Raw genomic sequence first — 23,848 nt, forward strand, 5'->3', positions numbered from 1 at the left:
CATAGAAACTTAGTCAGTCTTCTTGTACATAAGTCGGCATTGTGCTTTTTGAATTCAATTGCGATGCAATTTCTGTGCCTCATCGTCAATAAGAAGGTCCAAGGTACACAGTAAACCTGAAGTGAAGCATCGGAAACTAAAACTGGACTCACAGGAGACGTTCAAACATAGAAAGTAGGAGTGTCAGTCCTCTTGTCCTTAAGTCGGCATTGTTTCTTTTGAATTTAATCCTATGCAATTTCTGTGTTTCATCGTCAATAAGAAGGTCCAAGGTATACAGTAAACCCGAAGTGAAGCATCGGAATCTAAAACTTGACTCACAGGAGAGGTTCAAATCATAGAACGTTAGAGTGTCAGTCCTCTTTTACTAAAGTCGGCATTGTGCCTTTTGTATTAAATTCAGATTCAATTTCTTTGTTTCATCGTCAATAAGAAGGTACAAGGGATACAGTAAACCTGAAGTGAAGCATCGGAATCTAAAACTGGACTCACAGGAGAGGTTCAAATCATAGAAAGTTAAAGAGTCAGTCCTCTTGTACTTAAGTCAGCATTGTGCTTTTTGTATTAAATTCGGATGCAATTTCTGTGCTTCATCGTCAATAAGAAGGTCCAAGGGATTAAGGAAACCTGAAGTGAAGCATCGGAATCTGACACTGGACTCACAGTAGAGTTTCAAATCAGAAAGTTAGAGTGTCAGTCCTCTTATACTTAAGTCGGCATTGTGCCATTTGTATTAAATTTGGGTGCAATTTCTGTGTTTCATCGTCAATAAGAAGGTCCTAGGGATACAGTACACCTGAAGTGAAGCATCGGAATCAAAACTGGACTCACAGGAGAGGTTCAAATCATTAAAAGTTAGAGTGTCAGTCCTCTTGTACTTACGTCGGCATTGTGCCTTTTGTATAAAATTCGGATGCAATTTCTTTGCTTCATCGTCAATAAGAATGTCCAAGGGATTAAGGAAACCTGAAGTGGAGCATCGGAATCTAAAACTGGACTCACAGGAGAGGTTCAAATCATAGAAAGTTATAGTGTCAGTTCTCTTGTACTTAAGTCGGCATTGTGCCTTTTGTATTAAATTCCGATGCAATTTCTTTGTTTCATCGTCAATAAGAAGGTCCAAGGTACACAGTAAACCTGAAGTGAAGCATCGGAATCTAAAACTGGACTCACAGGAGAGGCTCAAATCATAGAAAGATAGTGTGTCAGTCCTCTTGTACTGAAATCGTCATTGTGCCTTTTGTATTAAATTCGGATGCTATTTCTGTGTTTCATCGTCCACAAGAGGGTCCAAGGTATACAGTAAACCTGAAGTGAAGCATCGGAATCTAAAACTGGACTCACAGGAGAGGTTCAAATCATAGAAAGTGAGAGTGTCAGTCCTCTTGTACTTCAGTCGGCATAGTGCCTTTTGTATTAAATTCGGATGCAATTTCTGTGTTTCATCGTCAATAGGAAGGTCGAAGGTATACAGTAAACCTGAACTGAAGCATCGGAATCTAAAACTGGACTCGCAGGAGACGTTCAAATCATAGAAAGTTAAAGTGTCAGTCCTCTTGTACTTAAGTCGGCATTGTGCCTTTTGTATTAAATTCCGATGCAGTTTCTGTGTTTCATCGTCAATAAGAAGGTCCATGGGATACAGTAAACCTGAAGTGAAGCGTCGTAATCTAAAACTGTACTCACAGGAAAGGTTCAAATCATAGAAAGTTTGTCAGTCTTCTTGTACTTAAGTCGGCATTGTGCTTTTTGAATTCAATTGCGATGCAATTTCTGTGCCTCATCGTCAATAAGAAGGTCAAAGGTACACAGTAAACCTGAAGTGAAGCATCGGAATCTAAAACTGGACTCACAGGAGAGGTTCAAATCATAGAAAGTTAGAGTGTCAGTCCTCTTGTACTTAAGTCGGCATTGTGCCTTTTGAATTTAATTCCGATGCAATAACTGTGTTTCATCGTCAATAAGAAGGTCCAAGGTATGCAGTAAACCTGAAGTGAAGCATCGGAATCTAAAACTGGACTCACAGGAGAGGTTCAAATCATAGAAAGTTAGTGTGTCAGTCACCTTGTACTTAAGTCGGCATTGTGCCTTTTGTATTAAATTCGGATGCAATGTCTTTGTTTCATCGTCAATAAGATGGTGCGAGGGATACAGTAAACCTGACCTGAAGCATCGGAATCTAAAACTGGACTCACAGGAGAGGTTCAAATCATAGAAAGTGAGAGTGTCAGTCCTCTTGTACTTAAGTCGGCTTTGTGCCTTTTGGATTATATTCGGATGCAATTTCTGTGTTTCATCGTCAATAAGAGTTTCCAAGGGATAGAGTAAACCTGAAGTGAAGCATCGGAATCTAAAACTGGACTCACGGGAGAGGTTCAAATCATAGAAAGTTAGCGTGTCAGTCCTCTTGTACTTAAGTCTTCATTGTGCCTTTTGTATTAAATTCGGATGCAATATCTGTGCTTCTTCGTCAATAAGAAGATCCAAGGGATTAAGGAAACCTGAAGTGAAGCATCGGAATCTGACACTGGACTCACAGGAGAGGATCAAATCATAGAAAGTTAGAGTGTCAGTCCTCTTATACTTAAGTCGGCATTGTGCCATTTGTATTAAATTCGGATGCAATTTCTGTGTTTCATCGTCAATAAGAAGGTCCAAGGGATACAGTAAACCTGAAGTGAAGCATCGGAATCTAAAACTGGACTCAAAGGAGAGGATCAAATTATAGAAAGTGAGAGTGCCAGTCGTCTTGAACTTAAGTCGGCATTGTGCCTTTTGTATTAAATTCGGATGCAATATCTGTGTCTCATCGTCAGTAGGAAAGTCGAAGATATACAGTAAACCTGAAGTGAAGCATCGGAATCTAAAACTGGACTCACAGGAGCGGTTGAAATCATAGAAAGTTGGAGTGTCAGTCCTCTTGTCCTTAAGTCGGCATTGTTTCTTTTGAATTTAATTCCTATGCAATTTCTGTGTTTCATCGTCAATGAGAAGGTCAAAGGTATACAGTAAACCTGAAGTGAAGCATCGGAATCTAAAACTGGACTCACAGGAGAGGTTCAAATCATAGAACCTTAGAGTGTCAGTCCTCTTGTACTTAAGTCTGCATAGTGCCTTTTGTATTAAATTCAGATGCAATTTCTTTGTTTCATCGTCAATAAGAAGGTACAAGGGATACTGTAAACCTGAAGTGAAGCATCGGAATCTAAAACTGGACTCACAGGAGAGGTTCAAATCATAGAAAGTGAGAGTGTCAGTCCTCTTGTACTTAAGTTTGCATTGTGCCTTTTGTATTAAATTCGGATGCAATTTCTGTGTTTCATTGTCAATTAGAAGTCCAAGGGATACAGTAAACCTGAAGTGAAGCATCGGAATCTAAAACTGGGCTCACGGGAGAGGTTCAAATCATAGAAAGTTAAAGATCAGTCCTCTTGTACTTAAGTCGGCATTGTGCCTTTTGTATTAAATTCGGTTGCAATTTCTGTGCTTCATCGTCAATAAGAAGGTCCAAGGGATACAGTAAACCTGAAGTGAAGCATCGGAATCTAAAACTGGACTCACAGAAGAGGTTCAAATCATGAAAAGTTAGAGTGTCAGTCCTCTTGTACTTACGTCGGCATTGTGCCTTTTGTATAAAATTCGGATGCAATTTCTTTGCTTCATCGTCAATAAGAAGGTCCAAGGGATTAAGGAAACCTGAAGTGAAGCATCGGAATCTGACACTGGACTCACAGGATAGGTTCAAATCAGAAAGTAAGAGTGTCAGTCCTCTTATACTAAAGTCGGCATTGTGCCATTTGTATTAAATTCGGATGCAATTTCTGAGTTTCATCGTCAATGAGAAGGTCCAAGGGATACAGTAAACCTGAAGTGAAGCATCGGAATCTAAATCTGGACTCACAGGAGAGGTTCAAATCATAGAAAGTTAGTGTGTCAGTCCTCTTGTACTTAAGTCGTCATTGTGCCTTTTGTTTTAAATTCGGATGTTATTTCTGTGTTTCATCGTCCACAAGAAGGTCCAAGGTATACAGTAAACCTGAAGTGAAGCAGCGGAATCTAAAACTGGACTCACAGGAGAGTTTCGAATCATAGAAAGTGAGAGTGTCAGTCCTCTTGTACTTCACTCGGCATTGTGGCTTTTGTATTATATTCGGATGCAATTTCTGTGTTTCATCGTCAATAGGAAGGTAGAAGGTATACAGTAAACCTGAACTGAAGCATCGGAATCTAAAACTGGACTCACAGGAGAGGTTCAAATCATAGAAAGTTATAGTGTCAGTCCTCTTGTACTTAAGTCGGCATTGTGCCTTTTGTATTACATTCCGATGCAATTTCTGTGTTTCATCGTCAATAAGAAGGTCCAAGGTACACAGTAAACCTGAAGTTAAGCATCGGAATCTAAAACTGGACTCACAGGAGAGGTTCAAATCATAGAAAGTTAGTGTGTCAGTCCTCTTGTACTTAAGTCGGCATTGTGCCTTTTGAATTTAATTCCGATGCAATTTCTGTGTTTCATCGTCAATAAGAAGGTCCAAGGTATACAGTAAACCTGAAGTGAAGCATCGGAATCTAAAACTGGACTCACAGGAGAGGTTCAAATCATAGGAAGTTAGAGTGTCAGTCCTCTTGTACTTAAGTCGGCATTGTGCCATTTGTATTAAATTCGGATGCAATTTCTGTGTTTCATCGTCAATAAGAAGGTCCAAGGGATTCAGTAAACCTGAAGTGAAGCGTCGGGATCTAAAACTGGACTCACAGGAGCGGTTCAAATCATAGAAAGTTAGAGTGTGAGTCCTCTTGTACTTAAGTCGGCATTGTGCCTTTTGCATTAAATTCGGATGCAATTTCTGTGTTTCATCGTCAATAAGAAGGTCCAAGGGATACAGTAAACCTGAAGTGAAGCGTCGGAATCTAAAACTGGACTCACAGGAGAGGTTCAAATCATAGAAAGTGAGAGTGTCATTCCTCTTGTACATAAGTCGGCATTGTGCTTTTTGAATTCAATTGCGATGCAATTTCCGTGCCTCATCGTCAATAAGAAGGTCCAAGGTACACAGTAAACCTGAAGTGAAGCATCGGAATCTCAAACTGGACTCACAGGAGAGGTTCAAATCATAGAATGCTAGAGTATCAGTCCTCTTGTACTTAAGTCGGCGTTGTGCCTTTTGTATTAAATTCGGATGCAATTTCTGTGCTTCATCGACAATAAGAAGGTCCAAGGTGTTAAGGAAACCTGAAGTGAAGCATCGGAATCTGACACTGGACTCACAGGAGAAGTTCAAATCATAGAAAGTTAGTGTGTCAGTCCTCTTACACTTAAGTCGGCATTTTGCCATTTGTATTATATTCGGATGCAATTTCTGTGTTTCATCGTCAATAAGAAGGTCCAAGAGATACAGTAAACCTGAAGTGAAGCATCGGAATCTAAAACTGGACTCAAAGGAGAGGATCAAATTATAGAAAGTGAGAGTGTCAGTCGTCTTGAACTTAAGTCGGCATTGTGCTTTTGTATTAAATTCGGATGCAATTTCTGTGTTTCATCGTCAATAGGAAGGTCGAAGGTATACTGTAAACCTGAAGTGAAGCATCGGAATCTAAATCTGGACTCACAGAAGAGGTTCAAATCATAGAAAGTTAGAGTGTCAGTCCTCTTGTACTTAAGTCGGCATTGTGCCTTTTGCATTAAATTCGGATGCTATTTCTGTGTTTCATCGTCAATAAGAAGGTCCAAGGTACACAGTAAACCTGAAGAGAAGCATCGGAATCTAAAACTGAACTCACAGGAGAGGTTTAAATCATAGAAAGTGAGAGTGTCAGTCCTCTTGTACTTCAGTCGGCATTGTGCCTTTTGTATTAAATTTGGATGCAATTTCTTTGTTTCATCGTCAATATTAAGGTCGAAGGTATACAGCAAAACCTGAACTGAAGCATCGGAATCTAAAATTGGACTCACAGGAGAGGTTCAAATCATAGAAGGTTATGGTGTCAGTCCTCTTGTACTTAAGTCGGCATTGTGCCTTTTGTATTAAATTCGGATGCAATTTCTGTGTTTCATCGTTAATAAGAAGGTCCAAGGGATACAGTAAACCTGAAGTGAAGCATCGGAATCTAAAACTGTACTCACAGGAAAGGTTCAAATCATAGAAAGTTTGTCAGTCTTCTTGTACTTAAGTCGGCATGTGCTTTTTGAACTTAATTGCGATGCAATTTCTGTGCCTCATCGTCAATAAGAAGGTCCAAGGTACACAGTAAACCTGAAGTGAAGCATCGGAATCTAAAACTGGACTCACAGGAGAGGTTCAGATCATAGAAAGTTAGACTGTCAGTCGTCTTATACTTAAGTCGGCTTTGTGCCATTTGTATTAAATTCGGATGCAATTTCTTTGTTTCATCGCCAATAAGAAGGTCCAAGGGATACAGTAAACCTGAAGTGAAGCATCGGAATCCAAAACTGGACTCAAAGGAGAGGATCAAATTATAGGAAGTGAGAGTGTCAGTCGTCTTGAACTTCAATCGGCATTGTGCCTTTTGTATTAAATTCGGATGCAATATCTGTGTCTCATCGTCAGTAGGAAGGTCGAAGGTATACAGTACCCCTGAAGTGAAGCATCGGAATCTAAAACTGGACTCACATGAGCGGTTCAAATCATAGAATGTGAGAGTGTCAGTCCTGTTGTACCAAGTCGGCATTGTGCCTTTTGTATTAAATTCGGATGCAATTTCTGTGTTTCATCGTCAATAAGAAGGTCCAAGGGATACAATAAACCTGAAGTGAAGCGTCGGAATCTAAAACTGGACTCACAGGAGCGGTTCAAATCATAGAAAGTTAGAGTGTCAGTCCTCTTGTACTTAAGTCGGCATTGTGCCATTAGTACTAATTTCGGATGCAATTTCTGTGTTTCATCGTCAATAAGAAGATCCATGGAATACAGTAACCCTGAAGTGAAGCATTGGAATCTAAAACTGGACTCACACGAGAGGTTCAAATCATTGAAAGTGCGGGTGTCAGTCCTCTTGTGCTTAAGTCGGCATTGTGCCTTTTGTATTATATTCGGATGCAATTTCTGTGTTTCATCGTCAATAGGAAGGTCGAAGGTATACAGTAAACCTGAACTGAAGCATCGGAATCTAAAACTGGACTCACAGGAGAGGTTCAAATCATAGAAAGTTATAGTGTCGGTCCTCTTGTACTTAAGTCGGCATTGTGCCTTTTGTATTACATTCCGATGCAATTTCTGTGTTTCATCGTCAATAAGAAGGTCCAAGGTACACAGTAAACCTGAAGTTAAGCATCGGAATCTAAAACTGGACTCACAGGAGAGGTTCAAATCATAGAAAGTTAGTGTGTCAGTCCTCTTGTACTTAAGTCGGCATTGTGCCTTTTGAATTTAATTCCGATGCAATTTCTGTGTTTCATCGTCAATAAGAAGGTCCAAGGTATACAGTAAACCTGAAGTGAAGCAGCGGAATCTAAAACTGGACTCACAGGAGAGTTTCGAATCATAGAAAGTGAGAGTGTCAGTCCTCTTGTACTTCAGTCGGCATTGTGCCTTTTGTATTATATTCGGATGCAATTTCTGTGTTTCATCGTCAATAGGAAGTTCGAAGGTATACAGTAAACCTGAACTGAAGCATCGGAATCTAAAACTGGACTCACAGGAGTGGTTCAAATCATAGAAAGTTATAGTGTCAGTCCTCTTGTACTTAAGTCGGCATTGTGCCTTTTGTATTACATTCCGATGCAATTTCTGTGTTTCATCGTCAATAAGAAGGTCCAAGGTACACAGTAAACCTGAAGTTAAGCATCGGAATCTAAAACTGGACTCACAGGAGAGGTTCAAATCATAGAAAGTTAGTGTGTCAGTCCTCTTGTACTTAAGTCGGCATTGTGCCTTTTGAATTTAATTCCGATGCAATTTCTGTGTTTCATCGTCAATAAGAAGGTCCAAGGTATACAGTAAACCTGAAGTGAAGCATCGGAATCTAAAACTGGACTCACAGGAGAGGTTCAAATCATAGGAAGTTAGAGTGTCAGTCCTCTTGTACTTAAGTCGGCATTGTGCCATTTGTATTAAATTCGGATGCAATTTCTGTGTTTCATCGTCAATAAGAAGGTCCAAGGGATTCAGTAAACCTGAAGTGAAGCGTCGGGATCTAAAACTGGACTCACAGGAGCGGTTCAAATCATAGAAAGTTAGAGTGTGAGTCCTCTTGTACTTAAGTCGGCATTGTGCCTTTTGCATTAAATTCGGATGCAATTTCTGTGTTTCATCGTCAATAAGAAGGTCCAAGGGATACAGTAAACCTGAAGTGAAGCGTCGGAATCTAAAACTGGACTCACAGGAGAGGTTCAAATCATAGAAAGTGAGAGTGTCATTCCTCTTGTACATAAGTCGGCATTGTGCTTTTTGAATTCAATTGCGATGCAATTTCTGTGCCTCATCGTCAATAAGAAGGTCCAAGGTACACAGTAAACCTGAAGTGAAGCATCGGAATCTCAAACTGGACTCACAGGAGAGGTTCAAATCATAGAATGCTAGAGTATCAGTCCTCTTGTACTTAAGTCGGCGTTGTGCCTTTTGTATTAAATTCGGATGCAATTTCTGTGCTTCATCGTCAATAAGAAGGTCCAAGGTGTTAAGGAAACCTGAAGTGAAGCATCGGAATCTGACACTGGACTCACAGGAGAAGTTCAAATCATAGAAAGTTAGTGTGTCAGTCCTCTTACACTTAAGTCGGCATTTTGCCATTTGTATTATATTCGGATGCAATTTCTGTGTTTCATCGTCAATAAGAAGGTCCAAGAGATACAGTAAACCTGAAGTGAAGCATCGGAATCTAAAACTGGACTCAAAGGAGAGGATCAAATTATAGAAAGTGAGAGTGTCAGTCGTCTTGAACTTAAGTCGGCATTGTGCTTTTGTATTAAATTCGGATGCAATTTCTGTGTTTCATCGTCAATAGGAAGGTCGAAGGTATACAGTAAACCTGAAGTGAAGCATCGGAATCTTAATCTGGACTCACAGGAGAGGTTCAAATCATAGAAAGTTAGAGTGTCAGTCCTCTTGTACTTAAGTCGGCATTGTGCCTTTTGCATTAAATTCGGATGCTATTTCTGTGTTTCATCGTCAATAAGAAGGGCCAAGGTACACAGTAAACCTGAAGAGAAGCATCGGAATCTAAAACTGAACTCACAGGAGAGGTTTAAATCATAGAAAGTGAGAGTGTCAGTCCTCTTGTACTTCAGTCGGCATTGTGCCTTTTGTATTAAATTTGGATGCAATTTCTTTGTTTCATCGTCAATATTAAGGTCGAAGGTATACAGCAAAACCTGAACTGAAGCATCGGAATCTAAAATTGGACTCACAGGAGAGGTTCAAATCATAGAAGGTTATGGTGTCAGTCCTCTTGTACTTAAGTCGGCATTGTGCCTTTTGTATTAAATTCGGATGCAATTTCTGTGTTTCATCGTTAATAAGAAGGTCCAAGGGATACAGTAAACCTGAATGAAGCATCGGAATCTAAAACTGTACTCACAGGAAAGGTTCAAATCATAGAAAGTTTGTCAGTCTTCTTGTACTTAAGTCGGCATGTGCTTTTTGAACTCAATTGCGATGCAATTTCTGTGCCTCATCGTCAATAAGAAGGTCCAAGGTACACAGTAAACCTGAAGTGAAGCATCGGAATCTAAAACTGGACTCACAGGAGAGGTTCAGATCATAGAAAGTTAGACTGTCAGTCGTCTTATACTTAAGTCGGCTTTGTGCCATTTGTATTAAATTCGGATGCAATTTCTTTGTTTCATCGCCAATAAGAAGGTCCAAGGGATACAGTAAACCTGAAGTGAAGCATCGGAATCCAAAACTGGACTCAAAGGAGAGGATCAAATTATAGGAAGTGAGAGTGTCAGTCGTCTTGAACTTCAATCGGCATTGTGCCTTTTGTATTAAATTCGGATGCAATATCTGTGTCTCATCGTCAGTAGGAAGGTCGAAGGTATACAGTACCCCTGAAGTGAAGCATCGGAATCTAAAACTGGACTCACATGAGCGGTTCAAATCATAGAAAGTGAGAGTGTCAGTCCTGTTGTACCAAGTGGGCATTGTGCCTTTTGTATTAAATTCGGATGCAATTTCTGTGTTTCATCGTCAATAAGAAGGTCCAAGGGATACAATAAACCTGAAGTGAAGCGTCGGAATCTAAAACTGGACTCACAGGAGCGGTTCAAATCATAGAAAGTTAGAGTGTCAGTCCTCTTGTACTTAAGTCGGCATTGTGCCATTAGTACTAAATTCGGATGCAATTTCTGTGTTTCATCGTCAATAAGAAGATCCATGGAATACAGTAACCCTGAAGTGAAGCATTGGAATCTAAAACTGGACTCACAGGAGAGCTTCAAATCATTGAAAGTGCGGGTGTCAGTCCTCTTGTGCTTAAGTCGGCATTGTGCATTTTGTATTAAATTCGGAAACAATTTCTGTGTTTCATCGTCAATAAGAAGGTCCAAGGGATACAGTAGACCTGAAGTGAAGCATCGCAATCTAAAACTGGAGTCACAGGAAAGGTTCAAATCATAGAAAGTTAGTCAGTCTTCTTGTACATAAGTCGGCATTGTGCTTTTTGAATTCAATTGCGATGCAATTTCTGTGCCTCATCGTCAATAAGAAGATCCAAGGTACACAGTAAACCTGAAGTGAAGCATCGGAAACTAAAACTGGACTCACAGGAGAGGTTCAAATCATAGAAAGTTGGAGTGTCAGGTCTCTTGTCCTTAAGTTGGCATTGTTTCTTTTGAATTTAATTCCTATGCAATTTCTGTGTTTGATCGTCAATAAGAAGGTCCAAGGTATACAGTAAACCCAAAGTGAAGCATCGGAATCTAAAACTGGACTCACAGGAGAGGTTCAAATCATAGAAATTTAGAGTGTCAGTCCTCTTGTACTTAAATCGGCATTGTGCGTTTTTTATTAAATTCAGATGCAATTTCTTTGTTTCATCGTCAATAAGAAGGTACAAGGCATACAGAAAAACCTGAAGTGAAGCATCGGAATCTCAAACTGGACTCACAGGAGAGGTTCAAATCATAGAATGCTAGAGTATCAGTCCTCTTGTACTTAAGTCGGCGTTGTGCCTTTTGTATTAAATTCGGATGCAATTTCTGTGCTTCATCGTCAATAAGAAGGTCCAAGGTGTTAAGGAAACCTGAAGTGAAGCATCGGAATCTGACACTGGACTCACAGGAGAAGTTCAAATCATAGAAAGTTAGTGTGTCAGTCCTCTTACACTTAAGTCGGCATTTTGCCATTTGTATTATATTCGGATGCAATTTCTGTGTTTCATCGTCAATAAGAAGGTCCAAGAGATACAGTAAACCTGAAGTGAAGCATCGGAATCTAAAACTGGACTCAAAGGAGAGGATCAAATTATAGAAAGTGAGAGTGTCAGTCGTCTTGAACTTAAGTCGGCATTGTGCTTTTGTATTAAATTCGGATGCAATTTCTGTGTTTCATCGTCAATAGGAAGGTCGAAGGTATACAGTAAACCTGAAGTGAAGCATCGGAATCTTAATCTGGACTCACAGGAGAGGTTCAAATCATAGAAAGTTAGAGTGTCAGTCCTCTTGTACTTAAGTCGGCATTGTGCCTTTTGCATTAAATTCGGATGCTATTTCTGTGTTTCATCGTCAATAAGAAGGTCCAAGGTACACAGTAAACCTGAAGAGAAGCATCGGAATCTAAAACTGAACTCACAGGAGAGGTTTAAATCATAGAAAGTGAGAGTGTCAGTCCTCTTGTACTTCAGTCGGCATTGTGCCTTTTGTATTAAATTTGGATGCAATTTCTTTGTTTCATCGTCAATATTAAGGTCGAAGGTATACAGCAAAACCTGAACTGAAGCATCGGAATCTAAAATTGGACTCACAGGAGAGGTTCAAATCATAGAAGGTTATGGTGTCAGTCCTCTTGTACTTAAGTCGGCATTGTGCCTTTTGTATTAAATTCGGATGCAATTTCTGTGTTTCATCGTTAATAAGAAGGTCCAAGGGATACAGTAAACCTGAATGAAGCATCGGAATCTAAAACTGTACCCACAGGAAAGGTTCAAATCATAGAAAGTTTGTCAGTCTTCTTGTACTTAAGTCGGCATGTGCTTTTTGAACTCAATTGCGATGCAATTTCTGTGCCTCATCGTCAATAAGAAGGTCCAAGGTACACAGTAAACCTGAAGTGAAGCATCGGAATCTAAAACTGGACTCACAGGATAGGTTCAAATCATAGAAAGTTATAGTGTCAGTCCTCTTGTACTTAAGTCGGCATTGTGCTTTTTGTATTAAATTCGGATGCAATATCTGTGTTTCGTCGTCAATAAGAAGGTACAAGGGATACAGTAAACCTGAAGTGAAGCATCCGAATCTGTCACTGGACTAACAGGAGAGGTTCAAATCTTAGAAAGTGAGAGTGTGAGTCCTCTTGTACTTAATTTGGCATTGTGCCTCTTGAATTAAATTCGGATGAAATTTCTGTGATTCATCGTCAATAAGAGGGTCCAAGGGATACAGTAAAGCTGAAGTGAAGCATCGAAATCTAAATCTGGACTCACAGGAGAGGTTCAAATCATAGAAAGTTAGAGTGTCAGTCCTCATGTACTTAAGTCGGCATTGTGCCTTTTGTATTAAATTCGGATGCAATTTCTGTGTTTCATCGTCAATAAGAAGGTCCAAGGTATACAGTAAACCTGAAGTGAAGCTTCGGAATCTAAAACTGGACTCACAGGAGAGGTTCAAATCATAGAAAGTAAGAGTGTCAGTCCTTTTGTACTTCAGTCGGCATTGTGCCTTTTGTATTAAATTCGGATGCAATTTCTGTCTTTCATCGTCAATAAGAAGGTCCAAGGGATACAGTAAACTTGATGTGAAGCATCGTAATCTAAAACTTGACTCACAGGAGAGGTTCATATCATAGAAAGTGAGAGTGTCAGTCGTCTTGTACTTAAGTCGTCATTGTGCCTTTTGTATTAAATTCGGATGCAATTTCTGTATTTCATCGTCAATAAGAAAGTACAGGGGGTTACAGTAAACCTGAAGTGAAGCATCAGCATCTAAAACTGGACTCACAGGAGCGGTTCAAATCATAGAAAGTTAGAATGTCAGTCCTCTTGTACTTAAGTCGGCATTGTGCCCTTAGTATTAAATTCGGATGCAATTTCTGTGCTTCATCGTCAATAAGGAGGTCCAAGGGATTAAGGAAACCTGAAGTGAAGCATCGGAATCTGACACTGGACTCACAGGAGAGCTTCTAATCATAGAAAGTTAGAGTGTCAGTCCCCTTATACTTAAGTCGGCATTGTGCCTTTTGTATTAAATTCGGATGCAATTTCTGTGTTTCATCGTCAATAAGAAGGTAAAAATGATACAGTAAACCTGAAGTGAAGCATCGGAATCCAAAACTGGACTCACAGGAAAGGTTCAAATCATAGAATGTTGGTCAGTCTTCTTGTACTTAAGTCGGCATTGTGCCTTTTGTATTAAATTCGGTAGCAATTTCTTTGTTTCATCGTCAATAAGAAGGTACAAGGGATACAGTAAACCTGAAGTGAAGCATCGGAATCTAAAACTGGACTCAAAGGAGAGGATCAAATTATAGAAAGTGAGAGTGTCAGTCGTCTTGAACTTAAGTCGGCATTGTGCCTTTTGTATTAAATTCGGATGGAATTTCTGTGTTTCATCGTCAATTAGAAGGTCCAAGGCATACAGTAAACCTGAAGTGAAGCATCGGAATCTAAACCCGGACTCACAGGATAGGTTCAAATCATAGAAAGTTAAAGTGTCAGTCCTCTTGTACTTAAGTCGGCATTATGCCTTTTGTATTAAATTCGGATGCAACTTCTGTGCTTCATCGTCAATAAGAAGGTCCAAGGGATTAAGGAAACCTGAAGCGAAGCATCGGAATCTGACACTGGACTCACAGGAGAGGTTCAAATCATAGAAAGTTAGAGAGTCAGTCCTGTTATACTTAAATCGGCATTGTGCCATTTGTATTAAATTCGGATGCAACTTCTGTGTTTCATCGTCAATCGGATGGTCCAAGGATTACAGTAAACCTGAAGTGAAGCATCGGAATCTAAAACTGGACTCAAAGGAGAGGATCAAATTATAGAAACTGAGAGTGTCAGTCCTCTTGTACTTCAGTCGGCATTGTGCCTTTTGTATTAAATTCGGATGCAATTTCTGAGTTTCATCGTCAATAAGAAGGGTCCAAGGGATACAGTAAACTTGAAGTGAAGCATCGGAATCTAAAACTGGACTCACAGGAGAGGTTCATATCATAGAAAGTGAGAGTGTCAGTCGTCTAGTACTTAAGTCGGCATTGTGCCTTTTGTATTAATTTCGGATGCAATTTCTGTGTTTCATCGTCAATGGGAAGGTCGAAGGTATACAGTAAACCTGAACTGAAGCATCGGAATCTAAAACTGGACTCACAGGAGAGGTTCAAATCATAGAAAGTTATAGTGTCAGTCCTCTTGTACTTAAGTCGGCATTCTGCCTTTTGTATTAAATTCCGATGCAATTTCTGAGACTCATCGTCAATAAGAAGGTCGAAGGTATACAGTAATCCTGAAGTGAAGCATCGGAATCTAAATCTGGACTCACAGGAGAGGTTCAAATCATAGAAAGTTAGAGTGTCAGTCCTCTTGTACTTAAGTCGGCATTGTGCCTTTTGTATTAAATTCGGATACAATTTCTGTGTTTCATCATCAATAAGAAGGTCCAAGGTATACAGTAAACCTGAAGAGAAGCATCGGAATCTAAAACTGGACTCACAGGAGAGGTTCAAATCATAGAAAGTTAGAGTGTCAGTCCTCTTCTACTTAAGTCGGCATTGTGCCTTTTGTATTAAATTCGGATGCAACTTCTGTGCTTCATCGTCAATAGGAAGGTCCAAGGGATTAAGGAAACCTGAAGTGAAGCATCGGAATCTGACACTGGACTCACAGGAGAGGTTCAAATCATAGAAAGTTAGAGTGTCAGTCCTCTTATAGTTAAGTCGGCATTGCGCCATTTGTATTAAATTTGGATGCAATTTCTGTGTTTCATCGTCAATCAGATGGTCCAAGGATTACAGTAAACCTGAAGTGAAGCATCGAAATCAAATCTGGACTCACAGGAGAGGTTCAAATCATAGAAAGTTAGAGTGTCAGTCCTCTTGTACTTCTTTCGGCATTGTGCCTTTTGTATTAAATTCGGATGCAATTTCTGTGTTTCATCGTCAATACGAAGGTCCAAGGTATACAGTAAACCTGAAGTGAAGCATCGAAATCTAAAACTGGACTCACAGGAGAGGTTCAATTAACAGAAACTGAGAGTGTCAGTCCTCTTGTACTTCAGTCGGCATTGTGCCTTTTGTATTAAATTCGGATGCAATTTCTGAGTTTCATCGTCAATAAGAAGGTCCAAGGGATGCAGTAAACTTGAAGTGAAGCATCGGAATCTAAAACTGGACTCACAGGAGAGGTTCATATCATAGAAAGTGAGGGTGTCAGTCGTCTTGTAATTAAGTCGGCATTGTGCCTTTTGTATTAAATTCGGATGCAATTTCTGTGTTTCATCGTCAATAGGAAGGTCGAAGGTATACAGTAAACCTGAACTGAAGCATCGGAATCTAAAACTGGACTCACAGGAGAGGTTCAAATCATAGAAAGTTATAGTGTCAGTCCTCTTGTACTTAAGTCAGCATTCTGCCTTTTGTATTAAATTCCGATGCAATTTCTGTGACTCATCATCAATAAGAAGGTCCAAGGTATACAGTAAACCTGAAGTGAAGCAACGGAATCTAAAACTGGACTCACAGGAGAGGTTCATATCATAGAAAGTGAGAGTGTCAGTCGTCTTGTACTTAATTCGGCATTGTGCCTTTTGTATTAAATTCGGATGCAATTTCTGTGTTTCATCGTCAATAGGAAGGTCGAAGGTATACAGTAAACCTAAACTGAAGCATCGGAATCTAAAACTGGACTCACAGGAGAGTTTCAAATCATAGAAAGTTAGAGTGTCAGTCCTCTTGTACCTAAGTCGGCATTGTGCCTTTTGTATTAAATTCGGATGCAATTTCTCTGTTTCATCGTCAATAAGAAGGTACAAGGGATACAGTAAACCTGAAGTGAAGGATCGGAATCTAAGACTGGACTCACAGGAGAGGTTCAAAACATAGAAAGTGTGAGTGTCAGTCCTCTTGTACTCAAGTCGGCATTGTACCTTTTGTATTAAATTCGGATGCAATTTCTGTGTTTCATCGTCAAAAAGAAGGTCCAAGGGATACAGTTAACCTGAAGTGAAGCGTCGGAATCTAAAACTGGACACACGGGAGAGGTTCAAATCATAGAAAGTGAGAGTGTCAGTCCTCTTGTACATAAGTCGGCATTGTGCCTTTTGAATTAAATTCGGATATAATTTCTGTGTTTCGTCGTCAACAAGAAGGTCCAAGGGATACAGTAAACATGAAGTGAAGCATCGGAATATAAAACTGCACTCACAGGAGAGGTTCAACTCATAGAAAATTAGAGTGTCAGTCCTCTTGTACTTCAGTCCGCATTGTGCCTTTTGTATTACATTCGGATGCAATTTCTGTGCTTCATCGTCAATAAGAAGGTCCAAGGGATTAAGGAAACCTGAAGTGAAGCATCGGAATCTGACACTGGACTCACAGGAGAGGTTCAAATCATAGAAAGTTAGAGTGTCTGTCCTCTTATACTTAAGTCGGCATTGTGCCATTTGTATTAAATTCGGATGCAATTTCTGTGTTTCATCGTCAATAAGAAGGTCCAAGGGATACAGTAGACCTGAAGTGAAGCATCGGAATCTAAAACTGGACTCATAGGAGAGGATCAAATTATAGTAAGTGAGTGTGTCAGTCGTCTTGAACTTAAGTCGGCATTCTGCCTTTTGTATTAAATTCGGATGCAATTTCTGTGTTTTATCGTCAATAGGAAGGTCGAAGGTATACAGTAAACCTGAAGTGAAGCATCGGAATCTAAAACTGGACTCACAGGAGAGGTTCAAATCATAGAAGGTGAGAGTGTCAGTCCCCTTGTACTTCAGTCAGCATTGTGCCTTTTGTAGTAAACTCGGATGCAATTTCTGTGTTTCAACGTCAATAAGAAGGTCCAAGGGATACAGTAAACTTGAAGTGATGCATCGGAATCTAAAACTGGGCTCACAGGAGAGGTTCATATCATAGAAAGTGAGAGTATCAGTCGTCTTGTACTTAATTCGGCATTGTGCTTTTTGTATTAAATTCGGATGCAATTTCTGTGTTTTATCGTCAATAGAAAGGTCGAAGGTATACAGTAAACCTCAACTGAAGCATCAGAATTTAAAACTGGACTCACAGGAGAGGTTCAAATCATAGAAAGTTATAGTGTCAGTCCTCTTGTACGTAAGTCGGCATTGTGCCTTTTGTATTAAATTCCGATGCAATTTCTGTGTCTCATCGTCAATACGAAGGTCCAAGGTATTCAGTAAACCTGGATTGAAGCATCGGAATCTAAAACTGGACTCACAGGAGAGGTTCAAATCATGGAAAGAGAGAGTGTCAGTCCTCTTGTACTTAAGTCGGCATTGTGCCTTTTGTATTAAACTCGGATGCAATTTCTGTGTTTCATCATCAATAAGAAGGTACAAGGGATACAGTAAACTTGAAGTGAAGCATCGGAATCTAAAAGTGGACTCACAGGAGAGGTTCAAATCATAGAAAGTGAGAGTGTCAGTCCTCTAGTACTTAAGTCGGCATTGTGCCTTTTGTATTAAATTCGGATGCAATTTCTGTGTTTCATCGTCAATAAGAAGGTCCAAGGGATACAGTAGACCAGAAGCGAAGCGTCGGAATCTAAAACTGGACTCACAGGAGAGGTTCAAATCATTGAAAGTGCGAGTGTCAGTCCTCTTGTACTGAAGTCGGCATTGTTTCCTTTTGTATTAAATTCGGATGCAATTTCTGTGTTTCTTCGTCAATAAGAAGGTCCAAGGGATACAGTAGACCTGAAGTGAAGCATCGGAATCTAAAACTGGACTCACAATAAACGTTCAAATCATAGAAAGTTTGTCAGTCTTCTTGTACTTAAGTCGGCATTGTGCTTTTGAATTCAATTGCGATGCAATTTCTGTGCCTCATCGTCAATAAGAAGGTCCAAGGTACACAGTAAACCTGATGTGAAGAATCGGAATCTAAAACTGGACTCATAGGAGAGGTTCAAATCATTGAAAGTGCGAGTGTCAGTCCTCTTGTACTTAAGTCGGCATTGTGCCTTTTGTATTAAATTCGGATGCAATTTCTTTGTTTCATCGTCAATAAGAAGGTACAAGGGATACAGTAAACCTGAAGTGAAGCATCGGAATCTAAAACTGGACTCACAGGAGAGGTTCAAATCACAGAAAGTGAGCGTGTCAGTCCTCTTGTACTTAAGTCGGCATTGTGCCTTTTGTATTAAATTCGGATGCAATTTCTGTGTTTCATCGTCAATACGAAGGTCCAAGGTATACAGTAAACCTGAAGTGAAGCATCGAAATCTAAAACTGGACTCACAGGAGAGGTTCAATTAACAGAAACTGAGAGTGTCAGTCCTCTTGTACTTCAGTCGGCATTGTGCCTTTTGTATTAAATTCGGATGCAATTTCTGAGTTTCATCGTCAATAAGAAGGTCCAAGGGATGCAGTAAACTTGAAGTGAAGCATCGGAATCTAAAACTGGACTCACAGGAGAGGTTCATATCATAGAAAGTGAGGGTGTCAGTCGTCTTGTAATTAAGTCGGCATTGTGCCTTTTGTATTAAATTCGGATGCAATTTCTGTGTTTCATCGTCAATAGGAAGGTCGAAGGTATACAGTAAACCTGAACTGAAGCATCGGAATCTAAAACTGGACTCACAGGAGAGGTTCAAATCATAGAAAGTTATAGTGTCAGTCCTCTTGTACTTAAGTCAGCATTCTGCCTTTTGTATTAAATTCCGATGCAATTTCTGTGACTCATCATCAATAAGAAGGTATAAGGTATACAGTAAACCTGAAGTGAAGCAACGGAATCTAAAACTGGACTCACAGGAGAGGTTCATATCATAGAAAGTGAGAGTGTCAGTCGTCTTGTACTTAATTCGGCATTGTGCCTTTTGTATTAAATTCGGATGCAATTTCTGTGTTTCATCGTCAATAGGAAGGTCGAAGGTATACAGTAAACCTAAACTGAAGCATCGGAATCTAAAACTGGACTCACAGGAGAGTTTCAAATCATAGAAAGTTAGAGTGTCAGTCCTCTTGTACCTAAGTCGGCATTGTGCCTTTTGTATTAAATTCGGATGCAATTTCTCTGTTTCATCGTCAATAAGAAGGTACAAGGGATACAGTAAACCTGAAGTGAAGGATCGGAATCTAAGACTGGACTCACAGGAGAGGTTCAAAACATAGAAAGTGTGAGTGTCAGTCCTCTTGTACTCAAGTCGGCATTGTACCTTTTGTATTAAATTCGGATGCAATTTCTGTGTTTCATCGTCAAAAAGAAGGTCCAAGGGATACAGTTAACCTGAAGTGAAGCGTCGGAATCTAAAACTGGACACACGGGAGAGGTTCAAATCATAGAAAGTGAGAGTGTCAGTCCTCTTGTACATAAGTCGGCATTGTGCCTTTTGAATTAAATTCGGATATAATTTCTGTGTTTCGTCGTCAACAAGAAGGTCCAAGGGATACAGTAAACATGAAGTGAAGCATCGGAATATAAAACTGCACTCACAGGAGAGGTTCAACTCATAGAAAATTAGAGTGTCAGTCCTCTTGTACTTCAGTCCGCATTGTGCCTTTTGTATTACATTCGGATGCAATTTCTGTGCTTCATCGTCAATAAGAAGGTCCAAGGGATTAAGGAAACCTGAAGTGAAGCATCGGAATCTGACACTGGACTCACAGGAGAGGTTCAAATCATAGAAAGTTAGAGTGTCTGTCCTCTTATACTTAAGTCGGCATTGTGCCATTTGTATTAAATTCGGATGCAATTTCTGTGTTTCATCGTCAATAAGAAGGTCCAAGGGATACAGTAGACCTGAAGTGAAGCATCGGAATCTAAAACTGGACTCATAGGAGAGGATCAAATTATAGTAAGTGAGTGTGTCAGTCGTCTTGAACTTAAGTCGGCATTCTGCCTTTTGTATTAAATTCGGATGCAATTTCTGTGTTTTATCGTCAATAGGAAGGTCGAAGGTATACAGTAAACCTGAAGTGAAGCATCGGAATCTAAAACTGGACTCACAGGAGAGGTTCAAATCATAGAAGGTGAGAGTGTCAGTCCCCTTGTACTTCAGTCAGCATTGTGCCTTTTGTAGTAAACTCGGATGCAATTTCTGTGTTTCAACGTCAATAAGAAGGTCCAAGGGATACAGTAAACTTGAAGTGATGCATCGGAATCTAAAACTGGGCTCACAGGAGAGGTTCATATCATAGAAAGTGAGAGTATCAGTCGTCTTGTACTTAATTCGGCATTGTGCTTTTTGTATTAAATTCGGATGCCATTTCTGTGTTTTATCGTCAATAGAAAGATCGAAGGTATACAGTAAACCTCAACTGAAGCATCAGAATTTAAAACTGGACTCACAGGAGAGGTTCAAATCATAGAAAGTTATAGTGTCAGTCCTCTTGTACGTAAGTCGGCATTGTGCCTTTTGTATTAAATTCCGATGCAATTTCTGTGTCTCATCGTCAATACGAAGGTCCAAGGTATTCAGTAAACCTGGATTGAAGCATCGGAATCTAAAACTGGACTCACAGGAGAGGTTCAAATCATGGAAAGAGAGAGTGTCAGTCCTCTTGTACTTAAGTCGGCATTGTGCCTTTTGTATTAAACTCGGATGCAATTTCTGTGTTTCATCATCAATAAGAAGGTACAAGGGATACAGTAAACTTGAAGTGAAGCATCGGAATCTAAAAGTGGACTCACAGGAGAGGTTCAAATCATAGAAAGTGAGAGTGTCAGTCCTCTAGTACTTAAGTCGGCATTGTGCCTTTTGTATTAAATTCGGATGCAATTTCTGTGTTTCATCGTCAATAAGAAGGTCCAAGGGATACAGTAGACCAGAAGCGAAGCGTCGGAATCTAAAACTGGACTCACAGGAGAGGTTCAAATCATTGAAAGTGCGAGTGTCAGTCCTCTTGTACTGAAGTCGGCATTGTTTCCTTTTGTATTAAATTCGGATGCAATTTCTGTGTTTCTTCGTCAATAAGAAGGTCCAAGGGATACAGTAGACCTGAAGTGAAGCATCGGAATCTAAAACTGGACTCACAATAAACGTTCAAATCATAGAAAGTTTGTCAGTCTTCTTGTACTTAAGTCGGCATTGTGCTTTTGAATTCAATTGCGATGCAATTTCTGTGCCTCATCGTCAATAAGAAGGTCCAAGGTACACAGTAAACCTGATGTGAAGAATCGGAATCTAAAACTGGACTCATAGGAGAGGTTCAAATCATTGAAAGTGCGAGTGTCAGTCCTCTTGTACTTAAGTCGGCATTGTGCCTTTTGTATTAAATTCGGATGCAATTTCTTTGTTTCATCGTCAATAAGAAGGTACAAGGGATACAGTAAACCTGAAGTGAAGCATCGGAATCTAAAACTGGACTCACAGGAGAGGTTCAAATCACAGAAAGTGAGCGTGTCAGTCCTCTTGTACTTAAGTCGGCATTGTGCCTTTTGTATTAAATTCGGATGCAATTTCTGTGTTTCATCGTCAATAAGAAGGTCCAAGGGATACAGTAAACCTGAAGTGAAGCGTCGGAATCTAAAACTGGACTCACAGGAGAGGTTCAAATCTTAGAAAGTGAGAGTGTCAGTCCTCTTGTACTTAAGTCGGCATTGTGATTTTTGTATTAAATTCGGATGCAATATCTGTGTTTCATCGTCAATAAGAAGGTCCAAGGGATACAGTAAACCTGAAGTGAAGCATCGGAATGTAACATTGGTCCCACAGGAGAGGTTCAAATCATAGAAAGTTAGAGTGTCAGTCCTCTTGACTTAAGTCGGCATTGTGAATTTTGTGTTAAATTCGGATGCAATTTCTTTGTTTCATCGTTAATAAGAAGGCCCAAGGGATACAGTAACTATGAAGTGAAGCATTGGAATCTGAAACTTACCTCATAGGAGAGGTTCAAATCATAGAAAGTGAGAGTGTCAGTCCTCTTGCACTTTAGTCGGCATTGTGCCTTTTGTATTAAATTCGGATGCAATTTCTGTGTTTCATCGTCAATAAGAAGGTCCAAGGGCTACAGTAAACCTGAAGTGAAGCATCGGAATCTAAAACTGGACTCACAGGAAAGGTTCAAATCATAGAAACTTAGAGTGTCAGTCTTCTTGTACTTAAGTCGGCATTGTGCTATTCGAATTCAATTGCGATGCAATTTCTGCGCCTCATCGTCAATAAGATGGTCCAAGGTACACAGTAAACCTGCAGTGATGCATCGGAATCTAAAACTGGACTCAAAGGAGAGGTTCAAATCATAGAAAGTTAGAGTGTCAGTCCTCTTGTACTTAAGTCGGCATTGTGCCTTTTGAATTTAATTCCGATGCAATTTCTGTGTTTCATCGTCAACAAGAAGGTCCTAGGTATACAGTAAACCTGAAAAGAAGCATCGGCATCTAAAACTGGACTCACAGGAGAGGTTCAAATCATAGAAATTTAGAGTGTCAGTCCTCTTGTACTTAAGTCGGCATTGTGCCTATTGTATTAAATAAGGATGCAATTTCTTTGTTTCATCGTCAATAAGAAGGTACAAGGGACACAGTAAACCTGAAGTGAAGCATCGGATTCTAAAACTGGACACACAGGAGAGGTTCAAATCATAGAAAGTTAGAGTGTCAGTCCTCTTGTACTTAAGTCGGCATTGTGCCTTTTTATTAAATTCGGATGCAGTTTCTGTTTTTCATCGTCAATAAGAAGGTCCAAGGTATACTGTAAACCTGAAGTGGAGCATCGGAATCAAAAACTGGACTCACAGGAGAGGTTCACATCATAGAAAGTTAGAGTGTCAGTCCCCTTGTACTTAAGTCGGCATTGTGCCGTTTGAATTTAATTCCGATGCAATTTCTGTGTTTCATCGTCAATAAGAAGTTCCGAGGTATACAGTAAACCTGAAGTGAAGCATCGGAATCTAAAACTGGACTCACAGGAGCGGTTCAAATCATGGAAAGTTAGAGTGTCAGTCCTCTTGTACTTAAGTCGGCATTGTGCCTTTTGTATTAAATTCGGAAGCAATTTCTGTGTTTCATCGTCAATAAGAAGGTCCAAGGGATAAAGTAACCCTGAAGTGAAGCATTGGAATCTAAAACTGGACTGACAGGAGAGGTTCAAATCATAGAAATTGAGAGTGTCAGTCCTCTTGTACTTAAGTCGGCATTGTGCCGTTAGTATTAAATTCGGATGCAATTTCTGTGTTTCATCGTCAATAAGAAGGTCCAAGGGATACAGTAACCCTGAAGTGAAGCATTGGAATCTAAAACTGGACTCACAGGAGAGGTTCAAATCATACAAATTGAGAGTGTCAGTCCTCTTGTACTTAAGTCGGCATTGGGCCGTTAGTATTAAATTCGGATGCAATTTCTGTGTTTCATCATCAATAAGAAGGGCTACAGTAAACCTGAAGTGAAGCATCGAAATCTAAAACTGGACTCACAGGAAAGGTTCAAATCATAGAAATTGAGAGTGTCAGTCCTCTTGTACTTATGTCGGCATTGTGCCGTTAGTATTAAATTCGGATGCAATTTCTGTGTTTCATCGTCAATAAAAAGGTCCAAGGTATAAAGGAAACCTGAAGTGAAGCATCGGA

This window comes from Schistocerca serialis, chromosome 4 (assembly GCF_023864345.2).
Source record: "Schistocerca serialis cubense isolate TAMUIC-IGC-003099 chromosome 4, iqSchSeri2.2, whole genome shotgun sequence".
NCBI lineage: Eukaryota > Metazoa > Arthropoda > Insecta > Orthoptera > Acrididae > Schistocerca > Schistocerca serialis.